Consider the following 6,213-nt stretch of genomic DNA (forward strand, 5'->3'; position numbering starts at 1 on the left):
CCTTGATTCTCCAAGCTACTAATAATTTTCTTTCATTTTGCAAATCCTACATATCTTATGTATAACTGACAGTTTTTAAATCTTGCTCTGAATCCATGTTGAGTACACCTCAGTATTTCCTGGGGGAGGAACTTTTCCAAAAGTGGTAAATATGTTGCTTTTAATTTCATTGAATATCCTTGGGTTTTTACTGTCAGAGGTAAAAAGAGAATGTAACTCACTTTCCCTGTGGTCTTCATTATTTTTCCAGCATATCCAGTCTTGTTTCATCTAAAAGAAACAGCCTCAATCTGTGCTTTTATAATGCCTTCAGCTTCCAGAACTGTATGCAATATATATATATATGTATGTGTGTGTGTGTGTATATGTATTATACATATATACATAACACATTTTGTATGAATATATAAGGTAATTTTTATATATAAAATTATTTTTATATACATTTTTATATATATTATATACCATTCTAGTTCATCAGAAAATAGTAGGCATTTATAGGGCATAGCACATTTCACTCTAAGGTAGGCAGCTGAAACACATGTGAAGTTCTTATTTCTCTCTGTTCACTAAAAAGGAGAATAAATTGACTATCTAAAACAGAGAAACAGAAATTGAGTGCATTCATTCTGCTGTTTCAGCAAAATACAAGACAGTTCTACTTGTCTTTGGAAGGATCTTTTGTATTCCCAGCCAGTACTTCAAGACTGTGGCATGTAATACCTTGTCTATTCGTGTCTTGAAGGACAATAGTGGAATGGATAGTGTTGCTTGTGTAGTGCCTGCTGGTTTTGCCTCTTTAATAGCTCATCCAAGAATGACAGTAAGCCACCATAATAATACAGAATAAGGAGTAATTTGTTGCCTATATGTGATAATTTACATGTGACAACAGGCGACCTGATGCTGTATCTATAACTGAGGTGGTTGGTTGATCTACAAGAAGTAAATATGGAGATCTGTGATGACTGGTCAGGAATCCATTTCACAGAGACAGAGTTTGGGTTTGGTTTTTTCCTAAACAGCTTCATGCATCATGATATGACAGGAGAAATGACGCTTCACTGAGATAAAGTACACAGAAAAATTACATTCATTTACTGCAAGAATAATTTCTCATGAGTGTGTAAGTTTTTTCTCTTTCTGGTAAGATTATCCCAGAATGGCTGCACCAATCCAACTGTGCTGTTCTTAGCCTACTAAAGTCAGTAGATTAGACTACTTGAAAGATATCAGTTCATAGGAAAAGTCAGCAGATATGTTGCAATTCCCACAGTATGCACATTTGAGTAGGCACTTCTATCAAGGAAGTTCTTGATTTCAGATTTTTGTGTTGTGGGGTTTTGTTTGCTTTTTTTTTTTTTTTTTTTTTCCACAATGGGAAAAATCTGGCTATGTATGCCTTTAACCAAAACGCATATCCATCGAATTAAAGACTAGTGAAAAGTATTTCAGTAAGAGATGTTCAAGATCATAGCATCTCTTCCCACAAAATACACAAGAGCAAGGAATAAAACAAATGAAACAGAGGAATCATAGAATCATTTAGGTTGGAAAAGACCTTTAAGATATTTTATTATAATTTCTATAATAATACATGAAATATGAAGAACCCAACACTGAGGTAACAAAAAGGCAGAAGAAAACCTTCAATATAAACATTACAAGCAGACTAGCTTTCAAAATATTATTTAGCTATCAGACACGAGCTCTCTATAAATTCTGTAGAAATTTACGTTGAGACAGACCACTAAATTTCCTACTCTCAGCCATGTCAGCTAAGCACTACAAAAGGTAGGAAGCTATATGTTTCACTCTTATCTCTTTTATTTGTTAGAAGTAGTAAGGTTGTACTCCCAAATGGAAGGGTTTCCTAGCTCTTCTGCAGACATGCAATGTCAATATGCATTTCTATATATTTTCCCCTCATTCCCACATCTTTGTGCACTGCAGGTACAAATACATTCCTAGTATCTGCTCCAAGGCTGAATTTAACCAGACCCTGAAAAGTATGGAAAATGTGTGTAAAACAACAGAGAGAGATATCTCTAAGGATCACCAACTGACAAGAAATGAGGTGATTCATCTACTTTCCTGCTGAGGAGGCAGCTACGGTGTTTTGATTAGCCTGAAAACTCATAATACATTTTTGTCATCTTGTAAAGTTTGAGGATGCTGATAAAGCAGCAATAAAGTGGTAGGAGAATATAGCATTAGAACTGTAGTACTAGAGGTAGAGTAGAAAATACAGCTGGGATTATTAAGTATTCAACCTCTTCAGATCTCCCTGCAGCAAACTTGAGATCTCTCAAAGAGCAGAAAGTACTGGAAATGGAGTCCCATTCCATATTGATAAGATCTTAATTTCATTTTTGCTTCAAAGAAAAAGCATGAGTCATCAAGAGGAGAACTTTGAGCTACATAAAAATGTTATCTGTATTAATGGGGCAAGTCCAGCAAAACGATGACTGGAAATGCTGATAAATAGAAGGTAGTTTAAATTATGCTGATACGTCTATCCCATTTTCTCAGCAGACTATGAGCAGCATAATTAGATTGTTTTTTTGCTCTGCATCCAAAAGGCATTCATTCCTTGTGTCCCTCTCCTTTTTACAACTATCTGGGAGTGATGTCCTCTGATATTAACAATGTCACTGGGAAATGAACCCTTAACAACATGCTTTCAGCCAGAATGCAACTTCTTTTATTCAAACCCAGCAAAGATACCTACACACTCATAATGAGCTGAACTGTGCAACCTGTGAAATAAAGGTACATATGTCAGTATACCTTAAACAGATATAGGGACATATCTTAAATGTTAATTTCATTTTCACTGCCTTACCAGAGTGTTATAAGGTTTAATGTATAGATTAATTTTCACCTGCCAGTAAACAGAGGAACACGAAGAGCCCATTGAAACCAAATCTATGTGCTCTACGACCGTTGAGCAAAAATCTTGGAAAATGACAGGACTGATTAAGGTGTTTGAACATCTACGTTGAGGATAATTTGAGAAGTGTGTGTCCCATGTAGTCCCCAGCTGATGCTCCAGAAGGGTACAAGTTTCCCCTGGGTCCCAAGTTGAACTCCAAGGGTGGATTCCACTTAGGGTTAAGACATCTAAACTTCAGTGTCTACTTGTAGGTTTCTGCACAAATGCCAGCTAGACTCAAGCTAACCACAGAGGTCTGAAAAGCTCTTACCTGATTACGTCTACTGCTGCTTGAAAGGCTTTAGAGTACCTGAGATATTGAAATGGCAGGTATCATAGAGGATGAAAGGAAGATTCAATCCCTTCTTGAGTGACATGGTGTAGCCAAGGAAGGTATGTTCTGACATTGTGACTATATTAGGTGACTATGTTTACACAATGAATGGTCTTCCAGAAGTCTACTTTGGTGGCAGCGGAGTCATTTGGTATGCTCCACTCCCTGTATTAACTAGATGCTTAGAAACATGCTTGTAGCCACCTGCACAAAGACATGATAATACAGGTTTCTTACGCTTGAACTGAATTAATTCTACTGGAATGTGCAACCACTTTGTAATAGTGGCATGAAATCTGAAAGGTACATGGCACTCCTGTGCTATGAGCTTGATCACTACAAAATTGGCTTAAGATACACAGAGAAATCTATTTAGCTTGTGAAAGTTTAATTAAAAAAACCCTGAGTTCAGCTGTATTTCCCACTGAATAGGCAGGTTAGAAGATGAGCAGTAAAAATTTGGAAATAATTTTTCCACAAACAAGTAATTGGAGTTCAAGTTGGATGTAAAATTGAAGAGATAATGGGCTAAGATATTAACATTCCCTTCACATTTTACCATATCCAGTATGATCAGGTATGATCCATAACGATTAGATCATCTGCCATCTCTCTTCAACAAATCAGTTTCAGGAAAAGAAATAATTATCATACTGGGGAGTGATAATGCACAATTGCTGAGGACTTGAATTTTGAAGAGCAAGTCCACTTTATTATGATGAGGGTAAAAATACTTGACGAGTACTCCTTCACAAATGCCATGCATTGAGAATGGTGCTGCTTTTTGTACTTAAAGACAGAAGTCATCATATGAGAAGACTCAATTTTCAGAGACCTTACACCCAACCAAAAGTCAAAAGCTGTGTATGATATGCTACATGTGGTCTGTTATGTCGGGCAACCAACCAATCAAAGTATTGCTTGCAAAAAACCTGAAAAGATACACAACATAGTACTATTTTGATCACATTGCTAAGGAGCTCAGTCTGGGTATCAACATAAAGAAAAAGAAATCCTGTTCCAGCCATGATCTGAAAGAAAACCTGTCAAGATCAGTAGCAAATATTGTCAGTACAGCACTGGTCTCTGCAGATAAATTCTGTTACTATGGCCACCTCTGCCTCAAGACTCTGTGATGGGTGAGAAAGTCATACAGAGTAAACACCAGTGAAGCTTTTGAGGAGATTAAAACATCTTATCCAAAAGAGATCCAACTCAAAACAAAACAAAAGGTATATTATACAGTAGTGACTTCCATTTTTATGTACAACTAAGAAACTTGAACTATTTATTACTGTGTTAAGCAACTCAATTAATTCCAAATGCATTTTCTTTTCATGCACCTCCTGGCATAAAATGACAGGGTCAGACCCTAGACATTGAGCCCTTAAAGCACTATTCCACACCATATAATGCTCCTGTAGGTCAGCTAACACAGCTTTGGGCATCTGCTATGTATTTTGATAAAAGATGGCCCAGAGCTATCATTATGGCAAGTTGAAATATGGTGAATGGCTGAAAGGCAAGACAATGAAATGTTACAGACACCCACAAGACATATCTTTAGCTGTCGTATTAGTTCTGCAACAGGGGAACTTACAGCTAGAGATGATCTGCTATAGCAGAGATACATCAACGCCTGGGATTACAAAATGGGGAACACAAAAGGCACCAGAGGAATACAAGTGTGCCACCAAGACCCAAGACACCTGTGTCCACAGCAAAAAGCTGATATCCCAGAAAAGCCATGAAAGTTGAGTACTTTTAAACAAAGCTGATGAGAAGCTATCATGATCTAAGAACTATTCACATCATCAACACAAAATGTAGAACTTTGGCCTCTGACTCAATTTGCAAACTAAACTCTTAATACTCGCATGGAAGATTTAAAGCGCTGTGATATCATATTAAGGAAGAAATACACAAGTGATGTTGGGTTTTGTTGAAGTTCATCTTAAACCAACATAGCTTAATGTACCTCCATTGAAGTAAATTTTTAATGGGAATGAAATGATGAATGGCAAAATCTGCTACAGAACCTATAAATGGTATTGCAGCTGTTATGAAGAATGTTCCTAATTTAATATTTTTAAATGTTGTATATTAACTTGCACCTTTAAAATGTGCCCAGCTTGGTAAAATGAGATTATGTAATATGAAGTAACTTTACAATGTTGTCTGTTGGTTTCTTTGCATGTAATATAGCACTGGGGTTCTGCTTCATGCTGACCACATTATAAGACCTTCTGAAAAATATCAGCACGTGCATGTGAATTTAGGAATTTTCAGGGTAATGTGAGTTAAGCTGTATTCACTTTCGTATGAATCAAGTACACTTCATCCCTTTAGAACTACAGCATCTCAACACCTCATATACAGACACAAACAGAGGTAGGAGATTTCATACCAACAAGTATTTTGAGAAAGATAAAAATATACTTTGAGAAACAGATTATTTTCTGAGTGCTGGAGATATTAATTGCAAGTACTGAGTGAAGCAAGAGCTCTTTCAAAACAGTAGTATATGATCATCTAATTGAGGTATATTAGGTAAACTATAAAGCATAGATTCATATAGCAAAGTTACAGTTGCCTAGGAAGACTTTTTTTTTTTCTCTCCTAGCTTCTAAGTATTTGATTTCATAGTGTTAGCATTTTTCCTAAAGTATCTTCTGTGGGCAAATTTATGTAAGTCAATTATATCTGATACTAATGTTTTCTGTTTCTGTGCAGATGTTAACCATATAATGTGCTGAAGTTCAGAAGAAGGTAAGATTCTTGTCTGCTTCTATACAAGACTTTTGAAAAACTTCTTCAAGAATCCAGTCCCATAAAAGAACTTTTAGTATTTAGCAGCTCCTTGCACCTGTTATCTTATCACAATTAAAATTTATTACCATCCTCCTAGGCAGAGGAAATCCTTGATTCCACCTCTTATTTCCCA

Source organism: Falco punctatus (genome assembly GCF_963210335.1).
Source record: "Falco punctatus genome assembly, chromosome: 6".
In the NCBI taxonomy this organism is placed as follows: Eukaryota; Metazoa; Chordata; class Aves; order Falconiformes; family Falconidae; genus Falco; species Falco punctatus.